This window comes from Macaca thibetana, chromosome 4 (genome assembly GCF_024542745.1).
Source record: "Macaca thibetana thibetana isolate TM-01 chromosome 4, ASM2454274v1, whole genome shotgun sequence".
In the NCBI taxonomy this organism is placed as follows: Eukaryota; Metazoa; Chordata; class Mammalia; order Primates; family Cercopithecidae; genus Macaca; species Macaca thibetana.
Window position 1 is genome coordinate 150,980,607 of NC_065581.1, and position 17,831 is coordinate 150,998,437.

The 17,831-nt window shown below is 36.4% G+C and overlaps 1 protein-coding gene across 3 annotated transcripts in view; it reads left to right on the top strand.

Annotated features, from left to right (window-relative positions):
• Positions 1-17,831, top strand: part of HS3ST5 (heparan sulfate-glucosamine 3-sulfotransferase 5) — a 282,813-nt gene that overhangs the window by 94,075 nt on the left and 170,907 nt on the right. For 2 of the 3 annotated variants that reach the window (XM_050786651.1, XM_050786653.1), the window contains exon 2: positions 16,244-16,437. The gene's annotated coding sequence lies outside the window, so the exon portion shown is untranslated. Of the gene's footprint in view, positions 1-15,459; positions 16,438-17,831 lie in introns of those variants that run through there. The other variant, XM_050786652.1, reaches the window with a different exon arrangement.

Here is a 17,831-nt window from a genome sequence, read left to right on the forward strand (position 1 = left end):
GTTTGCTTGATATTTTGCCTTGAAAACAAGTCACTATCCCTGATTTCTATGTGTCAGAGCAATCTATCAAGTTTTCTAGCTTCTCAGCAGTCTACTGCTCTCCACAGTGTCCACTGAAATTACGCTTCAGTGTCCTTGTAGGACTGTATTTGTCCTCACAGCATGTGGCTGTCCCCTCACCAGCTCACCAAACCACTTCTGCTTGGTTGTCCTGTTGTTGACTATTCTTCTCACCTCTGGTGTTCCAGTGTGACAATCCACGCAAGAAGACTGGCCGCATACCAAAACATTATTCTTGATGATGATCCTGACTTTCCATTTAATGCTAAGAATAACGCCACAAGTACATGGGAAAACCAGATGTTTTTCCAACCTGTTTCTGCCTCATAACTGTGGGTTAGGATGCACATTACCGTCCTATCTCTCTAAACCTTCATTTTATGTCAGAAGCGTGATGCTGTATGGGGACTTCCCAATTTCCAAAAAAGCATATTTATCTTTTTAATCTAACTTTATTCTTGTATTTGTTCTGTGCAGTCTTAGGCGAGATGCTGCCTACATAGCATCTGCTATTCATTTCATGTTGTAATTGCAAACTGTAGATATGTAATTACCGATGCTTTTTCAGTATAGATCTTCTACACTGAATAGTATCTAAAACCTAGATGCCACCTTGTGATTCACTGGTTGTATTGCCAATTAAAACTGGAATTCTATAAGTCCCTAGTCAATTTCCATACAGTAACAATGTATGTTTTCACTACTGAAGGTAATATGTTATCATGAGATCAAAATACTGTTTTGATTGTGGGTATACGTCTGCTGTCTCCTCCTTGAAGTAAACTTAAGATAATAATGGAACCAATGTAAGGTGATCTTTCAACCTTTTAATTTAAAAGCCCACATAATTGGTCACTTCTTTATTGGTTGACTTTCCCATCATTTGAGTTCTCTCTACCTGGGGAAGCTCCTTATCAGTTATAGATGGTAAGGAATAGATTGTTTTCTTTTTTTGATCTTCCACAGAAATAACTATAAGGCAAACAGAGATCTCTTTGTCAATTAGCAACTGCCTAAGTAGTCAACTGCAGCTACTACCTTTGGATCACAGCTTGGAGGTACAGATACAGGGACAGTGACTTTAGGCCAAACCTTGAATTTTCATAAAGAAAACACTGTGCTCAAATATTTCACCTAACATTTATGTCTAAAAAATGAGCTAGATATTTTAACGTTCACTGTCTTGTTTAATCCTGAGAAGAACCTATTAAATACGTTATTTTCTCCATGGTATAAATGAAGAAAATGAGTCTCAGAATGGTTTAGTTAACTGTCCTGTTACACAGCTAGTAAGTGATATGGTCAGTGAATAACCTTATGGGTCCTGTGCATTCTGTCCACTCTAGCCACCATGCCATCACTTCATTCCATATTAAATGTTTTGTACAAAATCATTACCATAAAGCTGCGATCCACAGGCACCAATCTCAGAGAGATGATATGGTTAAAAAATAATAGTGAATTAAATTAACTCAAGTTTTCTACCTACAGTTTTCCAGTCTTGTAAAGGGAATTCAAAACCTGCAGAAATGTTTGCTAAAACCTTCTTTCTCTCTCTATCCCTGCTCTCTATAACCTCACTTTATCTGGGTCCTCTCATTTAAAACCCTTTCACAAGCTCCTCTGTCCCTGTTGGAGCTTCTCAGTCTTCTACAAAAGGATAGTGTTCTCCTCATCTTACCCTCTACTATTCTACCTATAATTCCACTCTATCTCCTTCTCACTATTCTAATTTGGCATCACAAAAGCCCAAAGAATCAGGCAGTAGAAGGACCCTCCTAGGAGTGTACTGGGGACAGCATAGAGGGATGACCCAAGTGGGCAAAGCCAGTACCCTCCTCAGCAGTCAGTGTAATAAGACAAAGGGGGAGTTGAACAACACAAGTCACATGGTTGAATACAAAGAAAAGGGGTAGAGAAAGACATCCCACCTTCTTATTGGGTCAAACTAAAAGGAACATAGCAGTGGGCATGGATACTGGCAGAGGAAAGGATTGGGGACATATGTCAACAGCTTTCCCCCAACAACAACAACAAAATCTAGGAACATCTACATCTGGATTTAACAAATCCAGCACTTTCTTGGAAAATTAAGAACTGTGCTGTGCTAATTCAATTCCTCTTAACTCCTAGCATCCCTGCTGCTGCTTACCTTAAAAACCCCCATGATAACCAATGAGTTATACTTCTAGGTTGAATTTGCCCAGCTCTTGCTAAAGTATCTTTCCTAGTTCTCGTATGTGTCATGGTGGCCAAAAATATTTTATTTAAGAAGTCAGAGAAAGGGAGATTTGTAAGTATGATGCTGAGATCTCCTATATTGTCCACTCAGTTCAGTTCTGATGATTTCACTTCACATAATTTAGGTATTTTCAATAAAGGCAGGATAATAAACACAAAATCTCAGCAACATATTATAATATGCATTTGTCTAGCTCATGGGTCTGTGGGCCATTTGGAGTGGGCTCATCTAGGGTGGGATAGGCTGGAGAGTTATGATGATCTTAGCTGGTTTGCTTCTGTGGATGAGATCAGCTAGGGATTAGGCTGGACTCCACTGGAGTCGTTTAGTTTTGCTCTGCATATCTCTCATCCTCCTCCTTGGATAAGCCAGTTAACCCAGACAGGCTCTCACAATAATGAAAGTGCTAGAGGGCAATTTCAGTAGTGCAAGCATTGCCCAAGCCTTTGGTCACATCATACTCACTAGTGTGAGCAACACAAGTTGAACAACACAAGTCACATGGTCAAATCCAAAGAAAAGGGGTAGAGAAAGACATCCCACCTTCTTATTGGGTCAAACTAAAAGGCACATAGCAGTTGGCATGGCTACTGGAATAGGTAAAGAATTGGGGACATTGATAAAGTCTACCAGCATTGACTTATTTTTTCTTGAGTATCATCCTCTCAGAAGTTATATGGTATACCTAGTGTCAGCTTTAGATGCAGGTACCATCCATTCACTTATTCATTATTCATTTAACACCTAATAATAATTGTTTATGCAAGTGCTGTTTAATAGAAATACATCATGAGTCACGTGGAATTTAAGATTTCTAATAGCCACATTTACAAAAGGTAAAAAGAAACTGATGAAATTAAATTTAGTAATATACTTAATTAAATAAAACCAAAATATTATTATTTCAATATATAATCAATATAAAAGTCATTAATAAGACTTTACATTCTTTTTCCCCATAGTCCTAAAAATTCAATGAGATCTAACACCTCTCAGTTTGGACTAGTCACATTTCAAGTGCTGAACCAAAAACAGCTAGTAACTATTGTATTAGTGAAGTTATAGACTACGAATTGAACTTGGTGCTGAAGATACCCGACACTTGCCCTGTGGATAGTACAATCTGGACAGAAAGACAGAAAAAAATGACCCAAAGCAGTAAACAATTGTTGCTGATGTTATGATGGAACAAAACAGGATGGTACTATGGAGAATGACAAAAGGAGAATTAATTTAAATTGCATAGTCATTATATACCTTTCTGAGAAGTTCACATCTTAATGAAGATCTTTGGGAAGATTTTTGTGTTTCTATCTCTTAGATCTTGTCATGCCACTGTGCAGCATCACTTCTCCTTATTCAAATAGTTCTCTATTACACACCCCCACACAAAACTCATCAAAGTTTCCAATCTCCTAGCCTGGTTTAGTTGGAGATATTTCAATATACCTTTTCAAAATCTCTTGTAAAAAGTCATCACTATGCTCCTAAGTCTGGAAACGAAGATGCAATTTGTTGCAAAACCAATATAGCAAAGGGATATTACCTGAGATCTTATTACCAAGTGGATAAGTTTCCTCGTTATGACTTTACCTGATAAGAGCCCAACATTTTATGATGAAAATGTTGAATGGAAAAGTTGTTTTTCTCTGTGTTTATCTGCTTTATAAAAAATGTGAGTGGTAATAGAGAAAATAATAATGAAAGCAGATAAAAGGGAGAATATTGCTTCAGAAGTAGTACAAGGACTAACAGAAGCAGAGAATGGAAAAGGTGAGAAAAAAAGGAAACATTAACAGTATTAATCTATTCTTAACCTGATTAAACTTGGAACTGCCTAAGAGAAAGTTTTGACTTTTCCATGCTAAACTATCCAAGCAAGGTTTATCAAAGAGGGTAATTTTACTGAAGCAATTATTGTCTATTGAATTTGAAAGGGTCCTGGTAAGTATTAATAGGGAGATAAGGTATTTCTCTGTATTATAGTAAAAAAAAATCTGATGTTTCTTTAAATATATAGACGTAGCTTAAAGAACTGAAAGAGCTTTCTTTTAAAAGGTACGAATCACCTTGTGATTCTTTTTTTTTAATCACGTTCAGTTTATTACATGCCTTTTCATTGGTGAGTCATTGCTTTGATTGTGTAACCCATTGATATCAAAATTACCTTGCTCAGTGTCTTCATGCTTCACAGTTCTTCAGGGAAAATGGCAGGTCCCAGGGATGGCACTTGGAATAACACTGTCAGCCAACCCAGAGCCCCTTTGACTTTTATTTCTGGTGTGATCGATACTCACATCTAAATAGCAAACAGTTGAAGTAGTTTTGGGGTGACATGGCACAAAAAGCAGCATGCTGAATTTTAAGCTCTGAGATGCTGTTTTCACAAGATATTGCTGAAAACTACAGTTATGGCTCTGTGTTTTCATAGTAGACACTCTAGAAAATGACTTTAATTACATTGAGAAGAGAGTCCAGATTACATGGTGAGCTTTTTTACACTTTAAATTACAAAAATATATTTGTGCATCTACTCCAGTTTTTCATGAAGGATTTACATCAGAACAGCAACACTGGCCTCGTGTTTAGCAACAAAGGACCGCTTCTAGTTAACCCTTCCAAATGATATTTTTTCCACCAGTGGATAAATACCAGCTAGTTCCTCTCCTCTCCTTCCACATACTACACCTGACATTCTGGATTTTAACATTGAGACGTTTTGGGTCATTTCATTTCATTGAGATATTTTTAGATGGGATTAAAAACAAACTGACAACAGTCAAGCAGCAGTACAGCTAATGCCAAACCAGTGCTTTATGAATTGGTGCTTTATGAATGAAAAGCAGCTGTAATAGGGAGGCCATGATGAAGGCCGGAAACTACCACCACTACTACCACCACCCTCTGCCCCAGGTCAGGAAGCGTGCAGGGGACTTTGATTAAAGTTATAGAGTGGGAAGTTTGGCAACAGAGACATCATCATTAACTCAGAGGCAGCGAATGGTCCTGTGAAAAGGGAGAGCCTTCATTAAATGGTAAAGTCACTCAGTAAAGACTAAAAAGATTTCCAGTATAATAGAGAGTAAGCGGGGGTTGGGGGGGGATTTGTGTGTGTGTGTGAGTGTGTGTGTGTTGAAGCTCAAGAATTGATGTAAAACGATTTAAGCTGAATTCAGTGATGAGCTTTGTGCTTGCAAAGTATCTAAGAATCTTTATATCCCCATGGCTTAGAACAAGGAAGTTATGCTACATGTTTTTGTTGGCTGAACAAATGAATGAATGTTCCTAATTAAACAAATTGTAATTGATGCTGACCCAGGGAGTATGGTTCACCTATTTCTGGATATTAAGCCCCTCCAAACAGAAAGGGGGATCTCAGAATTAGGCAGTCTTTCGGATACATCTCTCAGCATCCTGTCTGTGGGAATTTCACCTGTCCCTGCTGCAGTGTCTCATAGACCAGATGGAGGCCAACTGCATCCAACTGCAGAAAACGAGGCTAGAGTTAAGTACAGGTGGCAAAACAGGGCTGTAGTTTTCATCTCCTAGTTTCAAACACAACTACTGTCTCCTAACTGTGGCTGAACAGAAAAGTACAAAAGAGAGGAGACAGGTCTAACCCTTGTATGCTTATTATTTACCTCATACATCTTTCCCTCCCCAAAGAAACCCCATCACAATTTCAAGATTGGGGACAGGGCCATTTTAGCTCCATTTGGTGCTTTTGTGCAAATGGTTAAAATGTATCTCTCCCTCCTGGTGGATGCAGTTCATATCAGGGTGATGGATGGCAAGCAAAACGCATGCTTGGTTCGAGCTGCTGAAAAATCATCCTCTCCACTAGGTACCCTGGTACATGAACAGACCTGTTTCTATGCCTCTTACTGACTGAAAATTAATAACAGAATCCAAATCAAGGAGGATTGTTTTATGTGTATAATGAGATTAAACAACTTTGCAAATTGAAGTCACTTAAGAAAGTGTAAAAGCTTACAAATTTGAAGTTTATAGTTGAAAGCTTGCCTGTGATTTTTTAAAATAATCATAATTTAATATCTGATTACCTTCAGCATCTCTTTATGTCCAGTATACGGAGTGCTTAGAAAAGTATGATCTGTCTTTGGAGAGCTCTCAAGGTGGAGAAAGTAAAAAAATATTTAGAAACAGAAATGCACAAGGGATAATTACTAATTTGAAACTGACAAACCTAGATTGTATATATTATTCAGCTAAACAGTGGTACAGAGGAGCACTGGCAGAGCATACAGGTGAAAAACAACATTATGTAGAATAACCTATTAATATGGTGGCGGGGGCTGTGGGGAACAAACTTGGTCCTTTCTGTTTTCTTCAGGGTACAAGTCTATAATATTCAACCTTGTCTATTATCCATCTCACAAAATGGATAGTTGGTGACATCTCAGGATATTTAGTCAGAAAATGCAAAGTGTTAGACCAGCCCTCTTCCAATGATTCCTTTACACTTTCTTAAACCTTCTTTTTTCTATTACATATTGGGTACAATGTTTACTATTCAGGTGAAGGGTACACTAGAAGCCCACACCCTACCATTATGCAATATATCCATGTAACAAATCTGTACCTGTACATCCTGAATCTATAACAAAAAAAAGAATGTTTTAAAAGACACAAAAAAATTTTTTTCATATTCTTTTTTTTTTTTTTAAACTTATCACATAGTGGTAAAATGATCCTCTAGCCAAGTAAGCACACTATGCCACAGCCAATCATCTACACTGATGCTCTTTCCTTTGGCCAAACCACCAGAAGTTCTACTGGGCTGAGTTTGTGTGGTCCGTAGAGACACTATTGAGCAATTTCTGGACCTTCCTGTAGAAAACCTAGAGCCACCAACTGTTTCCTAGGAAAGCTCTTTTCCAATAATTCGATAGACATAAGGTCTACTTGTACTCATGGGGGAGTTTTAGTCATTTAATAAATAATCATCGAGCAGCGTCTTCAGTAAAATAAATCTTTGTCTCCTTTAAGCAGACCAAGTCTCAACATTTCTGTAACAGTGAACTTTGTGTTCCCACTATCATGATTATCTTTTTGTATTTTGTATGTTTAAAGTAGATGAATTTTTAAAAGCTTAGGATTCTAAATTGCTATGTGTATATAAGCACCTAATAACATTTTAATTAAATATTGATGAACAGATACAAAATTGCTTTTAGAAAGCATATATTCTGACAGTGCTTATATTTTGTTTCTCTGCTTCTCTTTCCTCTACCAATCTTCTTTATTAATACTTTATCTAATTTGCACAAAAGGTACCGTGATTTTCATTAAAAATATAGACCTGACTTATGTAGAAAACTACTATTAGATTAGAAATGAGAGTCCAGATTAATGAACAAACTTTGCCTGTTTCTGTGTGTGTCTGTTAAGGAACTTTTCCCAGAAATTCCAGAATCATACACTCTTAGGCACTAAAGGTGCTTGGAGGATATATATTCAGTGACTCTCAGCTCAGGGTGCATATTAAAATCACATGGGGAACTTCAGAGGCTCAGTTTCTCCACCCCAGACCAGTTGAAACCAGAATCCGTGAGGATGGGGACTGGGCACTGGTATTTCTTTACACCCAGTTATAGTCTAAAGTGCAGCCAAAGTTTAAAAACCTCTGTTTTAATCCAACCACTTTTTATATGAATGGATAAAATAAAAATTAGAGGGGAAAAATAACTTATCTCAGGCCATAGTAGAGCCTAGATTAGAAGCCACATCACCTAGCTCCAGTTAAGAGCTATTTTCATTTAAAAAACAGTACTCGTGTCTTGTTTTATTTTTGACTTATTTGAACTTTCCCTTGGTATTAACATTAACAGAAGAATTCCGTTTCTTAACTTTTCTGTGAAATGAATTTTTTTGTCAACTAGAGAAATGATGCTGTGCGATAGTATAAATTAACACATGGATGTTCTACATTTCCCAGCATTGTTTACCTCCTTGCCTTTCGTCAAAAATACATTAGTCTTTGATTGTTGTAAAGAGTTTTCAAAACATATTTATAAATTTTATTTTATGTAAGTCAAGAAGATGTCTCAAATCATTTTAGCATATGTAGACTCATTTTTAAAGTCTTCATAAAAAGTATGGATAGCTCACTTTCTGTGTAACGTTCTAAGAAAGTGGAACTGATAACATGGGCCCAGCGTCGGCAGTACTGAAGATGTAGATAGCTCAACATTTTCCAGTTCTTTGACATCTATCTTTTCGTTATGTTTATATCTATTGAGCCTATCAAAGTCTAAAATATTTCAATACAGCATACAATTGCAGTACTGATTGTTACATGGCATAGGTTTTATCTTGTGGAGGGATGGAAAAGTGTATCTAAATGTATCATGCCTATGCTCAGACGTAATGCAAATCTTGTCTTGCTGGTACCAGAAATAAATGAAAACGATAGTAGATAAAGACTAGATATATTTTTCTCTTTTGCGCACACGCAAAATATTGTGTATAGTGATCATCATCATGCTTTAAGCATCCACTATAAGCCAAACATTATATTATCAGCAGAGAAATATATCTGCAACAGACTCCTCCCCCACAAAACAGCACAGAAAAGCTCAGCTGTCATTAATCAAAAACAAAATATAAAACAAGTATACTGCAAAGGAGTTGGGAGTACAGAGGAAACATTTAAATGAGAAAAAACATATAAGTGTGAGGATATTCTGTGAATTATAAGTAAAGCTATATCCATTCACTCAATTTTTCAGCCTATTACAATTATTCAATAAAGATATATTTACCTAATTGGGATATTTGACCTGAGTGTACGTATGTATAAGTTGATGTTACCTTATGTCAGTTGTGTATGATTTGTACTAATTATCGCTATAGTACAGAACATAGAGAAATTCATAAATGGCAGATGTCTTAATGATCACTTTTTTAGAAGACCTGAAAAAAGGCCCATGGTAGGACCACAGAGTGAGGAAGATCAGAGTGTTGAACAAAGTAGACCAGGTGGCTCTCTATAATGAACCCCATTATAGATCTGCACTTGTGGAAGGTACCATGGTTTAGGGTACAGATGTCTGAATTATCAACCTGAGAGTCTGGCTCAAAGAGACACTCTCATTTTGGTCAGACTCCTTAGGAGTTGAAGTTTCTGAACTGCAAGGTTGATTCATGAATGGGGACCACTCCTGACCACTACTGTTTCCAAAACATTGGTGTTCTTTGTGTCCCCTACCTGGACCACCTTTTCTGTCATGTGAACTGATCAGTGAACATGGATGGTTGCAAGGGATACACCATCCAGACAAAGGGAAATTTGTGGAGTCATCTGAATAAGTGACTTCTGCCATTACCTGGAGGGTGTAGGATCCTGATCAACATGGTCCACTTCTGACTCCTGGATTTTCTCTTCCTTCTCAAAGCTGGTGGTGGTCAACCCATGTTCCAAAGACTCCAGGATTCGATGTAACAATTGTAACAATTGTTTTGTGGGAGATGAATCCTCTTAAGAAGAAAAAAATTCCAAAATTTTAATTGCTACTCTCATCTAGCCCTCCCTTCCCTGTATTAACAATTTTAGCTTCTCTAACCCTATTCCAGTTCTGTCTCCTTGTAATGACATTCTTTTTAGATCTCTTTAATGGAGGACTGGGAGTTGCCAGACTTGTCTGTCACTCATTTATTGAGAAAATCACAGAAAACTGATCATGTAGGGGTTACAATGTACGTGTATTTTTTTTACTTGTTCATTTCTTATCATACAATATTATTTCTCTTGTTTCCTTGGGAAATTTTTTAAATTATGAGGAATAATTTTACTTTTTATTAATAGGATCTATCATAGGGTATTCTAAATCTTTTAACTAGAGATGAATTTAAAAAGCTTTTTACCATTTTATGCAATATTGGAGGAATACATGCATTAAGTATATATAAATGAGCAATCTCATACTCTTAGAAAAAGAATTTTTGTTTGTTTGTTTGGGGGTTTTTTGTTACTTGTTTTGTTTTGTTTTGTTGAGACAGAGCTTTGCTCTGTCACCCAGGCTGGAGTGCAGTGGCGCAATCTCAACTCACTGCAACCTCCACCTCCCAGGTTCAAGCAAATCTCCTGCCTCAGCCTCTGGAATAACTGGGACTACAGGTGCATGCCACCACACCCCGCTTATTTTTATATTTTTAGTAGAGACAGGGTTTCACCATGTTGGCCATCCTGGTCTTGAACTCCTGACTTCAGGTGATCTGCCCACCTCACTCCCAGAGTACTAGGATTACAGATGTGAGCCACCCGACCCAGCCCCAGAAAAAGAATTTTTAAAGAAATATAAATGGTTTGTGCTATAATTTTAGAACATATATCAATCTTCATGCACGGAATAAACACAGTTTTGTCAAAAGATTCAGCAATTATTAAATAAAACAAAAACGTTTAGCAAGTGAAATATCCTACACATGAAAATTCTTTTTTTCCCCCAAGTACAGAAAAGAAGCGTGTCGGAAAAGGCAGAGCATAAGAAGCTATTCTTCCACCATTCTGTTAGTCTTATATTTTATTTATATACAGAAGAGCAAAATAAACAGTGCAGCTTCAACCTACCCCTTGGAGTTTATGTTTCAGGAAAAATGAAATCATGACTGACACTTTAGTGGAATTTCTTATTTTGCTGGAAAGCAATTGAATATTAAATCATGATTCACTCGTTTCCTAAAATATCTTTTAGTACTCTAGGGGAAAGTGTAAAATAGCCTGCTCTTGGATTTTTAAGAGAACTATGTGTAGTCATTCTCAAAATGCATTTCATGCAAGAAGGCTCCTTTTCCTTTTGCTCTCTCTCTCTCTATTTTTTTTAATTATACTAATATCCTAACAGATTTAATACCTTGTGAAAACGAGAAGGTATTTATAACTGAATAACAGGTATATAGAAACCCAAAGGCAATTACTTCTTGTATAACTATGCCTTAGGCAAACTTCAACTTGTTTTTTAGAGCCAGAAGATTAAGCCTACTCAGGAATTTTATTCAGGCACAAAATTTGTGTTGTCTACCCTTACATTTCCTGCCTCTCTTCCTTTCGTATCTCTTCAATCCTAGTTCTACCTACCATTCTCCAACTTGGAAAACATTATCTGGCCACAGCTAACACAGTTAGAAATCCTGAAGAAGCAGGAATCCCTGTGTCCTCCTGTTTAACCTAATACATTCCCAGACCCACTGTTTTCATTGCTTTTATGTTCCCTATGTGTGTTTTCAATATAGGCTACTCTGGGAAATATTTCTCTTATTTGGAGTGATATTAGTATATAAAATAGGCTAGAATTTCATACCTACTTTTGAATCTCTGAAGATCCTTTTGTTCTTCTCAGGTAAATATCCACTAGCTAGGAATTAATTTGTACTTGGGATAACTGTTTTCCAAAATAATGAGTCTCTAACTCAAAAGACTTCAGCTCTTAGTGATTAAATGTATTTTTTTTCTATTTTTCGAGGATAAATGATGTCTAAAGAGAAATACAAAATATTTGAAAGTATGACCATGAAAATAGCAAACATGCTTGAGTGTTTAGCCATAGAACTCAAGGTTTAGCTGAGGGTTTTTCTTGTCATGCAGAAAAGCAACTTCTTTATAATTAATCTGTGGAAATTCTGTAGAATTCTGATCAGACACAAATTTTCTATTTTTTACTACCTTTTTTTTTGGCAAAGTAATAATATATTTCTTCTGGGTCATTTCTAATCTTATAGAAAAGTGGTAATCTAGCCATTGTGAGGGAGAGAATCAACTTCAAACTTTTAAAAAGTGTTCAGAGTTGAATTATTAATATCGATAAAATCAAATACCTTGTGAACCCATACTATTTGCATGGCATTCTGTTATAGGGTGTGAAGTAATGTAACACATATCCTTATCTTCAATATACTTATAAGTAATTCAGACAATAATACATAAAGGAAAAATTTGTAACACGAAGTGCTTCATGATTCAAGAGTTACTGCAAAGTAATTGTTCATTCATTCAACAAATATTTATTGAGTGCCTACTATGTATTAAAGACTCTGCTGAATGTTGGGTATCTAAAAATGAAAAAAAGAAAAGTGTCTGTCATCTAGGGAGATGAGACTAGAGAGTTATGTAGGGATCAGATGATATGAGGTCACAGTAAAGTGTGATCTTTCTTTAGCCTGAGAACAGTGGAAAGGTATTAAAGGTTTTTATACAAGATATTAGCATGATTAATTGTCTTTTTTAAAAAGGTCACTCTAGATGCCATGTGGAAAATATGCTGGAGGGAAACAGACAAGGTTTCGATGGTGGTAGAGGAGGAGGAAGAGAAGAGGAGGATATACGGAGAAAAGTAGTGAAGTAGGTTTGAAAATTATTTAGGAAGTAAAATCAAAAGGATCTGATGATTAGATGATGAACCTAAAGAGGAAAAGAAGGATCAAATCTACTCTGATTCCTTTTTAAAGGGTTGAAAACTTTGGATTTTGGCTTATTCAACTGATGACTGATGGTGCTGTTTACAAAAAGAGAACACTGGATGGAAGCTGTTTTAAGAGGAAGGTTTTTATGGATTTAGTTATAAACAAATTCAGTTTGGAAGGTCTTCAAAATGTTCAAGTTGGCATGTCAACTATTCAATTAGAAATAAAATATGGGCCAAGCATGGTGGCTCATGTCTGTAATCCCAGCACTTTGGGAGGCTGAAGTGGGTGGATTGCTTGAGCCCAGGAATTTGAGACCAGCCGGGGCAACATAAAGAAACCTCATCTCTGCTAAAACTGCAATAAATAAATAAATATGGAAACAAGGGAAAACATGTTAAGCTAAAGATAAAATTTGAGAATCATCACCAAGTGATTGGTCATAGACCTTCATGAGCTTTCTTATTAGTATATACAGTGGATAATAAAGTGGTTTCGATTTAGGATTCTCTCATTATGAATTAGAAGAATCTGGAAAGGTTTAATTCGGGAGGTGAGCTGAATCATGAAAAAAATGTAGAATATGGATAATAAGAGAGATGAGTAAAATGAATGAAATTGGTAGGCACACGATAAAAATAGAAATAAATAGAAAAGATATTTTTAACTGAACGTAATGGAAATACCAACCCAAAGTGGCTTAATCAAAAAAGGAATCCCTAGATTCACATATAACCGAAATGTTTAGAGTATTCCTACTGCAAGCAAATCTCTCTCCAGGAGTGAAACAATAGTCTCAGAACCCATTTCTTCTTTTTCTGTTTCTCAGCTCTGTTTACTTGGTGTTCACTTAATTTCATGCAGGTTCTCCTCATGATCCCAAGATGGCTGCCAGTAGTTCCAGAGGCTGTATATTACACGCTTGTGTCCAGTAAGAAAAACAGAGTTGTTTTGTTTCGGTTTGGTTTGGTTTTTTTTAATAGATTGGGGCAACCAAAGCCTTGGTTTTTGGCTTATTCAGCTGATGACTGATGATGCTATTTACAAAATGAGAGCACTGGAGGAAGGCTGTGTTTAAGAGGAAGGTTTTTATGGGTTCAGTTATAAATCCATAAAAGATGCCACACACTTTTAAATGACCATATCTCATGAGAACTATCACAAGAACAGTACCAAGGGGATGGTGCTAAACCGTTCATGAGAAACCCACCCCCATGATCCAATCACCTCCCACCAGGCCCCACCTCCAACATTGGGGATTACAGTTCACCATAGAATGTGGGCAGGAACAAATATACAAACTATATCAAACTTAATTCAATAGACAAAGAGAGCTCTTTTGTTTTGAACAGAATAGGGATCCAATGAGATCAGTGCTTTAAGAAGTAAGTCTTAGGGGCTGGGCGTGGTGGCTAGAGCCTGTAATCCGAGCACTTTGGGAGGCCAACGTGGGCAGATCATAAGGTTAGGAGTTTGAGACCAGCCTGACCAACATGGTGAAACCCCGTCTCTACTAAAAATACAAAAAAAAAAAATTAGCCGGGTGTGGTGGTGTGTGCCTGTAATCCCAGCTACTCGGGAGGCTGAGGCAGGAGAATCGCTTGAACCCGGAAGGCGCAGGGGTGCAGTGGGCTGAGACCATGCCATTGCACTCCAGCCTGGGGTGGGACTCTGTCTCAAAAAAAAAAAAAAAAAAAAAAAAGTAGGTCTTAAGTCATAGAACATACTATAGCATCTAAGAAAAAAAGAAAAAGTGAAATCTGTTAAAGAGATGGTGCCAATAGTTTAGGAAAAAGATGGTGAAAGCCTGAACTGTGGTTAAGGAAGAAATATTTATGAAAGGAAGATAGTAGTGAAGTGCTAAATGTGAAAAATATTTCAGTAAAAAAGAATCCACAAGACTTCGTGAGATAAGAATAATGAACTTTGAGGTGAAACTTGTCTCTCGCTGAGATTTTGAGTAATGTCACAGCTTTGTCACCGACGCAAAGATGAGAGTCTTCCTTTTTCCTGCTATAATACTGGCCCCTCTTCTTCCAAACCAAGCCTTGCGCTAGGCTTTCCATTCCATTCTGTTTTAATTCATTACCATCATCTCCTGTCCCATTATTCCCTACATTCCCAACTCTCCTAGGAGCCAAAAAAAAAAAAAAAGAGGCAAGTTCCAACCTCTGTCAGAATGAAGGTTGTTTTTGACTCTACATCATGAAAACTTCTCCTTATTGCAGATTACACTCTAAAGAGTTAAACAGTAGCTATCATTGCAACCATTCCAGTGGCACTTACTTTTTAACCCATTTTTTGAGCATTTCGTCAACCAGCAATGCCTCTATTAGCAAGAAACCGACAACTGAATGGTCTATATAGGTAAAATTTCAGGGAAAGCAGTTAGTGCTATTGGTTAAACTGCTCATCCATCACAGGCCCTATATCTTTGTGTTTCTCTGAACTTTTTTGTCTTTTACATCATGGGAAGAGGACAGCTGCTCTATCCCCAAAGCATCATGTCTTCATTCAAGACAAGCAAATGTGTGAAAGAGATAAGAGAAGCAGGATCTCTGTATCAATAGAGCAATATTCTGCCAGGATTTCTTACCCAGCATAATTCTTATAGCTTATGAGCCCAAATGGGGAGCCAAAATGGGGTCACATGACCGCTGTTAGCAGTAAGGAAGAATCAGAAACAGAACATTTGATTTTCTGTTCTCCATTTGTGAGATGTATAGCAAGAAAGAAGAGAATTGGGCGTGGTGGTTGGCCAAGCAAGAGAATCTTCTCTGAGAACTATCGTTATACAGTGTACTCTGGGTTTGCATGTGTGTACGCTCTTGTCGTTTTGGTTTTGACCATGTTTTTATCTGTACATTTCATTTCCTCTATTCTTTAGGAGAGTACTTGCATAGTTGATTACCAATTTTTAAAATAGGTGTTTTCTTTTCGTTTTCTATCAACCACTACCAACTTCTGCTTCACTCATTCAACAAAGATTCTAGAATTTTGGTTTTCCTGAATAGACAACACATTTTGACTAAAAAGAATATTTTCTTGTTTATGCCTAATTATCTTGGCAAGCATTACCCATGTGAAAGGAAATATAGCAAAATTACCAGATGATTCCATGGGGATTTAGTTAAAGTATCCCATTTTATCTTTTATAGAGGTGATAGAGCCTCATGTAAAGAAATATTTCCAAGAGACTTCATCAACCTGACTTTGAAATTCAGCTGCAAAATGTAGCACCTGCATATCCAAAATAAAATTAGTAATGATATCACTTGATGCAACGTGTAGAAAAAATAGTCAATTAAAGCAATAGGAATTCAACCAGAATGCTGTGCAGGCAGCATCATATAATTCTGACTTCACAATGACATGAAATTTTAAATGACAACTGTGCTAAATTAGGGAGCAGCAAACCCAGGCCAAGTTTAAATTTAGTAACACTGAAAATAACTTTCTCCACAGCAGATTCTCTATGAGTTACAGGTGACCAATCACTTGTTTTTCTGTTCTGTTTAGAGATAATCAGATACTCACTGTCTTCAGCATTGATGTCTTCTATTCTCAACGGCATTTCTGGCAGCCACCCCAGGAGTCTCCTTGACCAATCTTAAAACCATTGAAAATTAAAGAGAGAATCCACCACGTATATTCCTTTGAAAGTTTCCACGATATATGTTCAAAAATTTCTGAATGAGCACAAGGATTTGAAGGTAAGTGAATTTGGGGGTTAACACACATTCTTGCATAACTCTTAATTGCATCAAAAGTAATGATATCTTTTAATAAAATATAAAATATAGGAAAGTAAAAGAAACTATTAAATGTAAGAAAACTATCCATGTATGTGTAGTTCCACAGTAAAAAGGAGAAATAAAGAAAACATAATGTTTAAAAATTGTTATCTGTCATGTAAATGTAAATACAAGAAGGGCAAAGTAGAAACCTTGATATTTGATAATCAGTATCACATTAAAAAAGCGTAACATACTGTGGTTCTCAAAGTTTAATGTGCATAGGAGTCACATGAAGTTGGGAGGAGGGATCATTAAAATGTTAATCCCTGGGGATATTTCACCAAAACTTAGACCCACTAGGGATGGGATGTGGCCCAAGAATATGTATTTTTACATTTACCCACTCCCAAGTGATCCTGATGCCTGTGGGTCTTAGGCCTTTGAGAAACACTGAAAGTGACATTCAATACAATCTACTCCTCATTTTCAAACCTTATGCTAAACCTGAGCTTTTATGTTGGTTGTCTCCTATAGTCATAAGAATAAATAAAGAAGGGGTAATTTTGTTACAGAAGTACTAAATTGATGCTCCCTTTTTGACTCCCCTACTTTGAGTTATTAATTTTCATTAATATTCCTTTTTAAAGTTCAGTATGATGAGCTAATCCCCAGGTGTCACTATCTCTCTTTCAGAGTGATAGCCCTGTCATTGCTCTCTTTAGCTATTGCTCTGTTCCGTGTAATGTTTCAATTTATTTAGATATTTAGGGTTATTGTATCTAATTATAAGAAATTTCTAAAAGATGTAAATAATGAGTTATTACTAGGTTTGGCTAAGTATTTCTAAATTTTGAGGATTGTATCTTTTTCTCTTCATTTTGAAAGCTCAGCCTTAGATTTTAAAAGAACAAATCTGCTTAATACCTCTTTCCATTACTTTTTTCTTAGCAAATAATAACTTATCAATCATATGATACATTTGTGGAAGGTTACATGTACAGTTGGTGGATATCACTTTATTGTATTTTTGTTTCCTATATGTCATTTAGCAACTTCATTTTTATAATTTGTAATTTTAAGTTTACAAAAGGTTTTTTTATTCCAGTGAAAGTGTTTAGTAGGGATATATTCAGATCTTAAATTGTGATGATTTTTTAAAGGTTCAATATGATATTATTTTTATAGTGAAGAATGAAGTTTTCAATCAAAATCCTTTTATTGGCTTTCAGGCTTATAGACATTTTTTGTCTCTTTGTGTACACTTGTTCACGTTGTGTAGAATTTTTTGTCCATAACGTATTAAAAGGCAACAATAAACCCTTCATCAAAAAGATGTAGTGCCAATTAGCTACACATATTAGCTATTAGTT